At 35.7% G+C, this 12,150-nt stretch overlaps 1 pseudogene; it reads left to right on the top strand.

Annotated features, from left to right (window-relative positions):
• The window catches only part of LOC131403107 (uncharacterized), an 89,210-nt pseudogene extending 79,406 nt beyond the window's left edge, over nt 1-9,804 (top strand).
• Nucleotides 9,805-12,150: the final 2,346 nt, after the last annotated feature.

Raw genomic sequence — 12,150 nt, 5'->3', positions numbered from 1 at the left:
ATGAAATCAGAAGAACTCACTGCTGTTATATAGGTTATTGCCTTATGGATCGAACCTCTTACATAGTCGACATATCAAACCACCTTTCTTAAAGTTCTTCTTACAATGGCTTTTGTTATTAGGGTGATTTTCACTCTCAGGTTGGCCTTTTATTTTTCTTCATAATCCTCATTATTAACTGTCATACCTTATCACACTCTTTTTGTTCCTACCTTGCAGAAACTTTCTGATTCCCAAAATCTCACTGATTGTTGGATCTGTGCTAGAACAAATGTGCCTCCACAGCCCTGAGGACTGGGCCGTGACCCAAGAGATCACAGTTGCATGGCAACAGATAGTCAGACAAAATGTCTCTCTCCTGGGAATTTGAATTTGAGATCCAAAATCCCTAGTTGGCTATTCAGTCAATGAAGTCATATAACAGTGAGGTTTTGGTGACCTCATCATATGTGGTCACGTGCATGGAAAAGAAGAGCAAGCCAGTCTTCAGAGAAAGACAAAAATGAAGGAGACATGCACAGAGAAGAAGAGAGGAAAGTATGTAGTCTAAACGAGAGCGAGAGAGCTCCTGAGAGAGGCAAGGGCTTAGCTGTCTTTGCTTTTCAGGTCCTGGTTACAGTTCACTTAGAGTTGCCGAAACTTCTTGCCTCTCCTGTCTCCATTTTATTTTTACTTAAGTTAGTTTTGGAAGATTTCTAAACCCAACAATCCTGGCTTTAACAATATTCTCTTGCTATTGTTTCTATAGTATGTCTGAGAATCAATTTCAGAGTTTAAAGGATTCTAAGATATCATAATTTTATAGATGAGGAAGCCTAGAGAGGTTAAAAATATTACACAGATGACTGAAGATCCTGACTAAACCTAGGATTCCTGATTTTACAAACACCAGTGTTTTGTAGAAAATTAAAACAAAGATTTGGGAATAAAAAGTCATTTTCTCCTAATACCACCTCATTTTCCAATAAAACTCTTCTAACAAACTATTAAGTTTAAAAAAAATTAATTTTGAAGGAAAACCAACTTACCGAAAATAGTGAGATATCTATTCCCTGTACCCAGATCTATCAGACATTTTGACATATTTGCTTCCTATATCTCTTTTTGAAAGATATAAAATAGTCAAAATCCAGTCAAAACTTTGTTTTAAAAGATAATTTTAGAGCACATAGTCTAGTATGTGTACTTTTACAGAGTACCCTCTACTACACTCAGACCCTTTACTAAACTCAGATATGATTATACAGTCTAATTGTTTTCTGAGTTTCCTAAATAGAGATGTTTAAAATATATTACCAACATTCATATGACTTTTTTTTACTGAAAAAAAATTTATATTTACCTCAAACCTTAAAAAAAATGATAGTGAATGCACTTAGCTGTACTTTACTAGCAACAAATTGAGGTATATCTTTACATTTTTATGTTTGTATAGTTTTGGAAAATAGTCTTTAGTTTCAGCTTTCTTTCCTTTTCTCATCTTGAGCCTTTGCTGGAAGTGACGTATCATTCAAAGGTAGTAGCAATCAGTATTCTTTCCATTCTTGTTAAAATATCAGCATTGTTCTATATTATATGGAGACTAAGACTATCAAGGGAGAATATTTAAAATATTGTGGCAATGAATTTATATAGTAGTTATGTGACTATCAATATTCTTTCAAGGGATTTATATTGTAATTCAAGATTACTTGAGCATGAGCATAATAAACTCTTAAAGTAGTAGCCAAATCTTCTTACGCAAGACTCTGAAAGACTCTTTCCAATTAAAAAAAAAAAGTAATACTAATCAACTATAATGCCCCTGGAGGAATTCTACAGGGAATACGTAGTATTATTCCCTCAAATAATGAAAAATTTAAAACAATGTATTTACTCATTTTCTTCCTTATTCACCCTAGTATATATATTTGTCAGAATATAAAAATTATGAAGTGTTATCAATCTGATTGTTTTCTTCCTATTTGACTTATTTTAATTGTTTGCTTTTATCTATCAGCCACTTTTTATTTTGCTGCGATTTGAGATAATTTCAAACTTAGAGCTGCAACATTAGCACAAAAACCTCCTATATACTACAGTACAGTTATAAAAATCAGAAATCTTAACATTGATATAATACTACTGTCTAATCCATACTCCACACTTAAATTTCTGTCCTAATAATGTTATTTGTAGCTACTTTTTACACCGCCCCCCTCCCCAGTCCAGAGTCCACTCCAGGATAACTCCTTATATTTAGTTGTCATATTTCTTTAGTTTTATTTAATGTGTAATTGTTCCTCAGAATTTCTTTGTACTTTACAACCTTGGGGTTTTTGAAGAGAACTGGCTAGTAACTTAGTAAAATATTGCTCAATTTGGGTTACCTTAGCTTATTAACTCTTTCAAATTACTAGAAATTCCTGTATTGAATTACATTGCAATGTACTTTTGGAAGTTGAATTATTTTTTCTCTAGATGCAAGTTGATCTACCTTAGTCATTTAGGGAGGACATTTATTGCACAGGTTGAGCATTCTGGCTTTGGAGTCAGACAGATTTAGATTTTATTCTACCTTTCCTGCAATTAGTTGTACTCATCTTTCCGAGCTTCAATTTCCTAATCTGTAAAATAGGGAAAAAGTTGCATTTTAAAGGGGTTGTTGGAGGGATTAAATGAGATAACATATGCAAAGCATTTGGTAAAGTGCCTGGCATATAAGCAGAGCTCCATAAAAGACTGGACACATTATACATTTGCCAATGGAAAGTAACATGAAAAAACTGACAAGCTGGTTTAGTGGCATTAAATAATATTGCACCAATATTCAGGCAAAGAGGAAAGTGAGTTAAATTGCCTTTTTCATTTGAAGGCCTCTGAAGCATTCATGTTTCCAACTTTCAGACATTAGGTTTTTTTAATGTGTCAGTTTTCAGTGTACAAGGCTTTATATTTAATTTTTCAAAGCAAAATATCTCAGTTTATTTTAATTTTTTTTGAAATAAAAATCATAGCTAAAGGAATTTCTTTCTGACAGTGTAGAATTTAAAACAAGAGTTTCCTAGTAATTTGGTCATTTGCAACTAATTTGTTTATATGCTATATATTACCTACCTGCTTATTTCTTACATAACAGTACTTTCTCAAGGTAGATCAAGAAAGTCCATTTAGCAATCATGTAGCTGAATTGACAATAAGAGTAATAGCTTTGATTTGGGCTGTGGGAATATGGGTTCAATTGGAGAAGGATGCATGCGAAAGAGGCAAAAATACACATTTTTAGCTTATTGCTTGATGCAAGATTGATGTGAATTATCTTGACCTAAGCTGTGTCTTGTCTTTGGAACCATTCCTTCTGGTCATTTATTCTACTTTCTGGCGATCCTCTGTCCCAGGGGTCTTGAGCTTATAACAACATAACAGTTTTGTTATAGCTTTTCCTGCCCTGCCATATTCACATACACCTTTCCTTTCTTCTTGGGTGAAGAACTCAGATATTTTTAGGGAAAGTTACTGCATCAGTAAGGCATTTTGGATTCTTTGCTAGATGTCTTGATGAAAAAAAATTTATTTAAAACGTTCATAGATATTTACATTTTAAATAATATATGTGATAATTAAATAAATAATTGGCTATTTTCTAGGCTTTGTGTTTGAGAGAGAGTTTTTGACAAGTTTGGGCCAACTTGTGTTCTGCAATAGTGTTCTGTGGGGTCTATTGTCTCTAAGTTGATACCGCCCTTCATGCCTTCTTAACTTTCTCTAGTTTTGAAGATTTAAGTATTGTTAGTGTATTTAGCCACAGTACTCAGGTCAAGGGCAGAGGCAGGAAGATCGGAAGGATGAATCAACTCATCAAAGGATGGGCTGCCTGCCTGGAGAAAACACTGGAGTGTGATGTGGGACTTTTAGACAGGCAGAGGGCTCTGACACCCAGGCACTCTCTGGCTGGAACGTGCCTGTGGCAATTTTGCACTGGTTAATTTCAACTGAACAGAATTTTCATTTTAGTCAAAAATAGGGAGGCTTGAATTAAATATATCTAAGTTTGTTATGACCTCTGTGAATAGGAATAAAGAAGATAAAAAGCAAAAAACAAAAAAAAAATTTAAAAAGAAAATGATTTAAGACATCATCTTAAACATGAGTAGATAGGGTGACTGCATGCTTTTGTTTTATGAGCTTCTGGGCATTTGCTTTTCTCTTAAGTTACATTTTTGCTTTATATACACAGTGTTACTAATTTCTCATGTCTTGGCAACAGCTAGAAAGTCACATTTGAAAAATTATTTAAACAGCTTACCATTTTGATGTCATCTCCTTATAATATTTAGAAATCAGTTTTTTCTCCTGTAGGACACAATTACAATTTTCTAATATGAGTGTACCTTATTTCTTACATTTTAGGAGCTCTCTTTCTTTGGAATTGAGACTTGACATTCAGATACATTAACAATTAAGCGGCCAGGACATTTGAAAGAAATTGGAGGTTAGCGCAGAAGTGCCCTTCTACTGGGGAGGCATTCATGTATCAAAGACATTCTCTTGAATTTATGTAAAAGTTAGAAACACAGTATTGTTATTTAAATAATTTTCCCACATAATAATTCCGTTAAAAGTTGTAATTGCTTTAAATTTTACTACTGATTGTAGTCATTTGTGTGATTATGTCTATGATTGATGCATTTTAATGTTGCAATTGTCTGGCAATTTTCCATGATTATATCCATGACTGGTATTCTTTATGGTGCAATTGTGTGGTAACAGTCTGATTATATTGCTATTAAGGTTTTTACATAACTTTCTCTCAGGACACATTTGAAGAATAGAGGCTTTATTTTCAAGAGTATAAGCTCCCGAGTAAAGCAAATCAGTTCACCTGGCTTGGTGAATTGTCTTTTCATCAAGTCAATAGGCTGAATGATTTTCAGAAGAAAACCACCACTTTCACTTTTCATATTATAATATTGAGAATGTTATTTAGAAATTTATATTACTAAAATTCGTAACTTCTTAACATGCAATCAGAAAAAGCTGTGATAACAAAGACTGAAAAGAAGTGACCAGAATATTTGGGAAAAATCTAGCAAAGAGCAGCATTAAGAAGGCCAAGAGAAGAAAGGGGAATTAATCAGATGGCACAGAGGGAGATCAGGTGAAGAAAGTACTTAGACACGTCTACTGAATCTGGCACTAGAGACAATAACCTTGACCTCATTGAGACCAGATTCTGTGGACTGTGGGGAAAGAAGCCAGGAGTAAATGTAATTAGGAATCAACGGGAGATAAAGAAAGTCACACAATGTGAGAAGACAATGTTTTTCTCGGGGACAAATGTGAAGAAAGGAGAAAGATAGGATAATATACATGGGAAAATAAAAAAAATGCTGGGAGGTTTTCTTTTTAACACAGAAGAGATAATTATACACTGAAGGTAAAAAAATAAAAGAAAGAAAGATACTGAGGAAAAAGGTCTCTGAGGAGGTTCAAAGTTCTATTAAGTTCAAAGTAAACTGAACAGATAACTTGGCCCTTCTTTCAGTGAGATATGAAAGAAGGAGGGAAAGTGGTATATGAAGATCAGTTCATTTGTGGGTGGAGGTAGAGGTTGAGTGAATTTCTGCTACTTGGCTTTTGTCTTTGCTGTAACTTAAAAAGATACATTTTCTCTATCAAAGACGGGCATGGAGGTGCGCATGAGCATGGGGACAAAATGGAGAAATAGAGAAAAATGTGTAAGAGTTGGAGACTCTGCCATGTAGAAGGGCTGATGGAGTTGACAGACGAGAACAAATAGAAGGATTGTTGAGTGAACTTGAACAGAGAAAACTTATTTGGTACAGAGGTATGATTTTTCCCAGCAGTGCTTAATGGTCTGCATATAAAAGCAGGAGAGCAAATGTTTGGAGTGATTTCCTGATAGTGATGTACAGATCCAGTGTAGTGGGAGGACAAGAAAACAAAGCAGTTGTGGGTTGCGGGTGGAGAGTATTTGAAAGTGATGGACCACAGGTTCAACAAGGGACAAAAGTGCAGTCACTAGGAGGCTGATGACACAGTATACGAAATGGCTCATGCTCTGAGGTCTTGATGAAATGCAATAATTTGTACAGTGAGAATATGAAAGTAAAAATGCTAAAGGGTAAATGTTTTTCAGTAAGAAAATAGGATTTTAGATTGAAAGATTTTGAAATACTGTTATTTGGCAGGATGACAAGAGAATTGATTTTAAGATCAACAGCATTGTTCATAATTATTTTAATTAGCTTACTTATTCTTTTGAAAATTAAAGTCAGAGCTATAACTGACTAATTCATCTTGTCGTTCTCAACACTGCCTCTCTTTTGAGGGAGATATTTCTTTGACCAACACATCTCTGGCAGCGATCTGCAGCCTCCGTTGAAAATCACTAATTTCCATCAACAAGTGAGGTTAGAACTGTGCTGTCTAGGATGGCAGCCACTAAGCACACGAAGCTGTTGAGCACTAAAATATGGGTAGAGCTATGGAGGAAGTGAATTCTAAATTTTATTTAATTTTAACTTAAAAACTGAAGCACCTAAAACATTTTTTCTTTCATAAATCTTGATTGCTTTAGTGGGAGTACATTTCACCTTAACCATTGCATCAACATTATTGTGTTGTAGTGAATATGACAGGTATATCATTAATAATTTTTATATTGATTAAACGTGTAAATGATAATATTTTGGATACATTGGGTTAAATAAAAATATATTATTGAAACTAATTTCATCTGTTTCATTTCTACGGTTTAAAATTTGGCTACGAAAAGGTGAAAATCACATATGTGGCTTGTTATATTTCTATTGGACAGGACCAGTTTAGAGTTTCTTTGATTGTAGCTGTCTTTTCGAAACTAAAAACAATAAAAATTTCTTTGTTAAAATTAAAAATATTTAGAGAGAGAATATGTTCGTACCTTTTCCTTTATGTACAGGAAAACCAACATTCTGAAAAGTAGAACCGACAAGATGGTGGAAGTAGAGCCGAAGAAGAAGCGGACCTTCTGCAAATGCACCTACCGCGGGGCGGCTCTCGCCCAGCCGGGGTCACATTCTAGGAGCAGCTGGAGCAGCGGGTGCAGCCGCAGCCACTAAACCCGCCCTGCCGTGGAGGCGGCTCTTCCGCTGACGCGCCTGCGCGAGCCCAGGAAGGAGGCGCTGCCGGGGAGAGGCCTGAGGTGCTGAAGATGCACCTGGAGACATGGTCGTCCTGCTGGAGATGGTGGGCGTCTACAATGGCAAGACCTTCAGCCAGGTAGAAACCTAGCGAGAGATGACTGGCCACTACCTAGGTGCGTTCTCATCACCTACAGGCCCGGGAACCATGGCCAGCCAGGCACCGGGGCCACCCACACCTCCCACTTCATCTCACTCAGGTGGCCTGCTTGGCCAATAAAGGCACAGAGTTCCTTCCTTCCTTCCTTCCTTCCTTCCTTCCTTCCTTCCTTCCTTCCTTCCTTCCTCCCTCCCTCCTTCCCTCCCCTCCCCTTCCCTTCCTTCCTTTCTTCTTTCATGGTTTTTACAAATATTTTGTTTATTTTAATGAAGGTGGTACAGACAATGTCTATTTAAAACCCATATCCCAGGCCAAAAAGTGCAAGGAAAATAAACAAGAGCCATGTTCTGTTCTGTACACTTCTGTATCAATAACTTTATTAACTGGTAATGAAAATTAGAACTTTTCTGGGATCTTCTGACAAGATTTTTCTTCAATCTTTAAAATGCCTTCTCTTCAGTGAAGCTAGCTTTGGAGTTAGTCATTACTCTGGCCGTATCTGTTATCTCGACCCCAACCTGATAGTCCTCTTTTTTGGTCCAGACCTTCAGGTTTTAAAATTTGAGAATATTCTGCCATCTCCTTGTTTTTCTTGCCAAGTTTTACTAATGTATTTGGGAGACAAACTTCATTGCTTAGAATTATTATATATTAGTAGGAAAATGAAAATTAAGGCAATAGTGAGAAGCCAAATTTCCAATGTGTAGGGAAACCAATTGAGTCGGGCCTCGACATTCTGCAGGTTGCTTTCTCATTTTACCCCATATGCCCCATAGGACATTTGCTCATTCTTGGTGGGAGAGGAGAGACAAAGCAGGTTGAGAAGCTCCTAAAAGGCAGGGGAGTCAGGAGAGCTTTAAACAATTTTTCAGATCTGGAGAGACAAAAATTAGAATTTGGTTCTGCCAAAGCACCTGGGTTTGAGGAACATCAAGATCCCAGAAAGAAGGGAGGCACGAGAAGTGAATCAAATATTCCAGTTTTTCCCTTGAGACATTGACTGTTTCCAAGCTTCTCAGTACAAGTGCTAAAATTCAGACGCCTCAGTCTCCTTGAACTCCCATCTTTGCTTATTTCTCCGTCCCTGCTCTGGGTTTGGAGAGCAAATGCCGTCAGTAAAAGGGAGAGATTTTAGTGTTTTCTTCTTTTGTTTTCTTCCTGAGGATCACAGCCCTGCATTGTGTGTTTTCCCGATATCTGAAAAGAGTTGTTTCATGCTTTCCAGTATTCTTGCTTTTTATGGTGAGACGGCAAGTCAAGGACCAAGGCACGTTCTGTCATGGTTAGAAGTAGAAATAATTTTTTTTTAAAGTTTTCATAATTAAAATAATTTCTTGCATGATGGTAGTAGAGCATCTTTAAAAGATTCTTGTGATTTCTTTAGATTATTTTATTTATTACCATAATCTTGGGTTACTTATAGTTATTGAAATTTGAGCTCCTAAACTTGAGATGATTTGTAAATCAACACAATATAAGTAGGCAAATTCAGATTAATTTAAGCATAAGGACAGCTTATCAATGAATATAAACCAATATTGTGAATAGAAGCATTTCAGAAAGATTTTTTTAGCATGTGGATCAGTTGCCCATCCTTATTTGCCATATTTTAATTTAAATATTGATTCAATATTTAATGGTTTAGTTTATTGCCATATTTTAATATAAGTATGTACATGTACATTTCTATATGCACATAACTCAGAACACAAAGTGCATGTGGTTCAAAAAAGGGTTACCTGGTGGTATTTGTACCACTCTTCCAGCCCCTAGCAGCATGATACCCAAAGAACGGGAATAATGTGTGTGAGGTGTGGGAACCAGTTTAGAATTACGGAAACTGTAAATTTAAGGTTCTTCACCAATTAAGCAAAGGTGGAGGAATTTGCCAGATATAAGAGAGTATAATGGAAATGGAGGAAACAAGAAATGGCAGGTATATTATTTTGTGAACTTTAAAATAAAATAGCCAGTTATCCTACCAGCAAAATGAGTTTATTCGAGAGTAGACAGAGGAATTGCAATTTGTTAAATGCAAACTATGGCAGACCACAGGCAAATCCAGAGAATAAGGGAGGGGAGCTTGCTTTTATAGAGAAGAAGAGGGGGTTGGGAGGGGCTGTTTTGAACAAAAATTCATTGGAGGAAAGTAAGAGTTTGGGGTGGAGATGGCTTCTCGTTGGCTGAGCTGTGAAGCTTCTCATTGGCTGGGCTGTTGCTGGGCAAGGAGAAAATCTTTCTTCCTCCTGCTGGAGTAGTAGTTGCACTTCCTGTCCAAATTGTAAAGTAAGCTTCAGGGAAGTTGTGTCCTGTAGACCTCCCCTAAGGAGCTTCCTGACTCCGTTTTAAGTGAGGTTTTCCTTTATTAATTTTCACAATTTCTACAGTGAAGCTCCTACCTCAGAGCCCTTCTGCATGTGTTATCCTGTTTGCCCCACACCTGTTCTTAGCAGTAGAGCACATGTTGCAGATGAAGAAAAGGAGGCTCAGAGAGACACCAGTGATTGTCCCAAGTTATAAGTTATGTCAGATACATTGTTCTGAAACTAAATTCAAAAATACAGCTGAAAATGATGCAGGTGTCAATAAGTATTCCTACCCATATCCAAATCCAAAACTATGTTTTCATCTACGTCCGGATTGTAAAGATGGTGGGTTACCAAAACAATTACACCAGTTCTTCATCCTCAGTGCCAATATTCTGTTAATTCCTGGAGCTGATAAATGTGATATTGGGAACTGTTAATTCAGTCAAATAGAGTTTACAACTTTGCAAGAATGAATAAAAATAATGATGACTAACCTTAAGGGGCAATTGTGACTTATTAATTACTAATTTTTAATCTATTTTCCTATGAAGCAAATTTCAGAAAGCATTATGTATACTAAAGGAAGTGATTATTTCCTAAAGTCTTCTTAAGAATTAGCTAAAATGGGATAAAATATTCTGAAATTCAATAAGAATTCAGTGAAAATTGCTGTGAAATCTATTGCTACCATGTTATTTTGCAAAGACAATGGTGTCTAATTTAGATTTCTTTGATTTATAGAAAGAATTGTAAGGTAACAAAGATGGTTAAATTAACAGCTCTGCACTTTTGGTGGTTAAAACTAAAAGCAGCATTAATAGTGTAACTGGCCTTTTAATTTAAGATTCACAGCATTAGCAAAAAAGTGCAACGTATAATTACACTTTTCCTAGCATGTTTACATTCTTTTTCTCATTGTCTTGCTTTAGAAAAGAAATCTGGGCACCAAATATTAAAATAGTCAACTGTTATGCTAGCATTTTTTAAAACATCTAACTTAACAAAAATAATTGTTTTAACATCTGTTTCCTTTTCAATGAAATCTCAAGTCTCCTAGATCATCTGTAAAATATCACAAGCATAGAGATAATTCAAATTCACTACTGCTCATTTTGAATTTATGTGCTCTTTTAAATACATTACTATTTAGTAACCACACTTTAAAATCCCATCTTAATTTGAATATTAAGATGAGAAATATGTTTTTCCTCTTGAAATCTTTCCTATCCATTAAAACACATTTCAAGTCTCACCTCCTTCTTCAAGTGTTCTCTGTTTTTTTCTGTCCTACACTGATCTCTTGTTCTGAATTCCTACGTGATATTTCCTCTGCCCCACTTGCGTAGTCTCATGTACTCTTCACCTTTGTATGGGGATAAGTCAACTACACTTTAACATCCTTAAGGATGAGGGCCAGCCCCGGTGGCCTGTTGGTTAAGTTTGACGTGCTCTGCCGATTTACTCACAGTTGGCTTTGCATAACAAAAGAATCTCCTGGTACCTGCGTTATTGGTAAAAATTATATGGTTTTCAAAGTACATACCAAGGGATCAAATGTAATAATCAGAGCCAGTTAGCCTTATCTCACAGCCAAACCTGCCTAAGAGAATTTACTTATAATTTCTAAGAGAATTTACTTGGGAAAGTTGTAAGTTTATAAGCTCTGTGGTGGTTGGTTTTTGGTGTTATCATAATTGAGGCATTCTGGTCTCTTGCAGGCCTTGCATGGATCCCTTTATTTCTACTCCTGGCTGTTGCACTATTGTCAATTACATGTCTCAAATTTTTAATCTGAGATATTTTTCAGTATGAGGACTGAGAGGCAACTTTACTATAGCACCTTCTTTGTCAAAGATGATTATAACAACCAAAATGTGTCAATGGGGGAATTTATCATAGACCAAACATGCCCAAAGGAATCAAAAGGAGATGGAAATTTTGTGCAAAAATTTTGAGAGGAAAGAGATATAGCACCTTATTTTTCTTTAGGTGTTTAAAAAAATTGAATTAACAAGAAAGTCTAGTTATAGAAATATGTGAGAATCTACAAATTACCAATAATATTTCAAAATAACTACCCTTCTTAGCTTTGACTATCTTTCATAACTCTTCTAAGAAAATAATTTGGAGGAAATATCTTTGCATCCCAAAATGTTTTTTTTATATTCAGCTGAATATATTTGGTTAAATTTTGCAGATACTGTTTTGATACATTTATTGTGTACACAAAGATCAAGGCAATATTTTATTTATAAATTCCACACCCAAAGATTCCCTCTGTGGGTTTTGTTTAGTCACTAGTTCCTTTTGAAAAGGAGCAGCAAAGTCATATTAATGAGTCCATCTGTTAATGGAGTTTAAAGTTTCCTTCATTCTCGGATGGCTGTCCTTTTCTAAAGATTGTCTTCTCCAGCTCAATAGCAAATACAGATCCCTTTCTTTTCTCCTTGCCAAGTAGTATTTTCAACTGGGATAGCTTTCTGTATTTCGTTTTTGTAAAATCTTGAAAATATTTGTCTTATGGAATTCCATCATTTTCCCTGAGAGCACAGTTCCT

This window comes from Diceros bicornis, unplaced genomic scaffold (genome assembly GCF_020826845.1).
Source record: "Diceros bicornis minor isolate mBicDic1 unplaced genomic scaffold, mDicBic1.mat.cur scaffold_55_ctg1, whole genome shotgun sequence".
Lineage (NCBI taxonomy): Eukaryota > Metazoa > Chordata > Mammalia > Perissodactyla > Rhinocerotidae > Diceros > Diceros bicornis.
The sequence above is the reverse complement of the archived record's forward strand: the minus strand, read 5'-3'. Positions and strand labels throughout refer to the sequence as shown.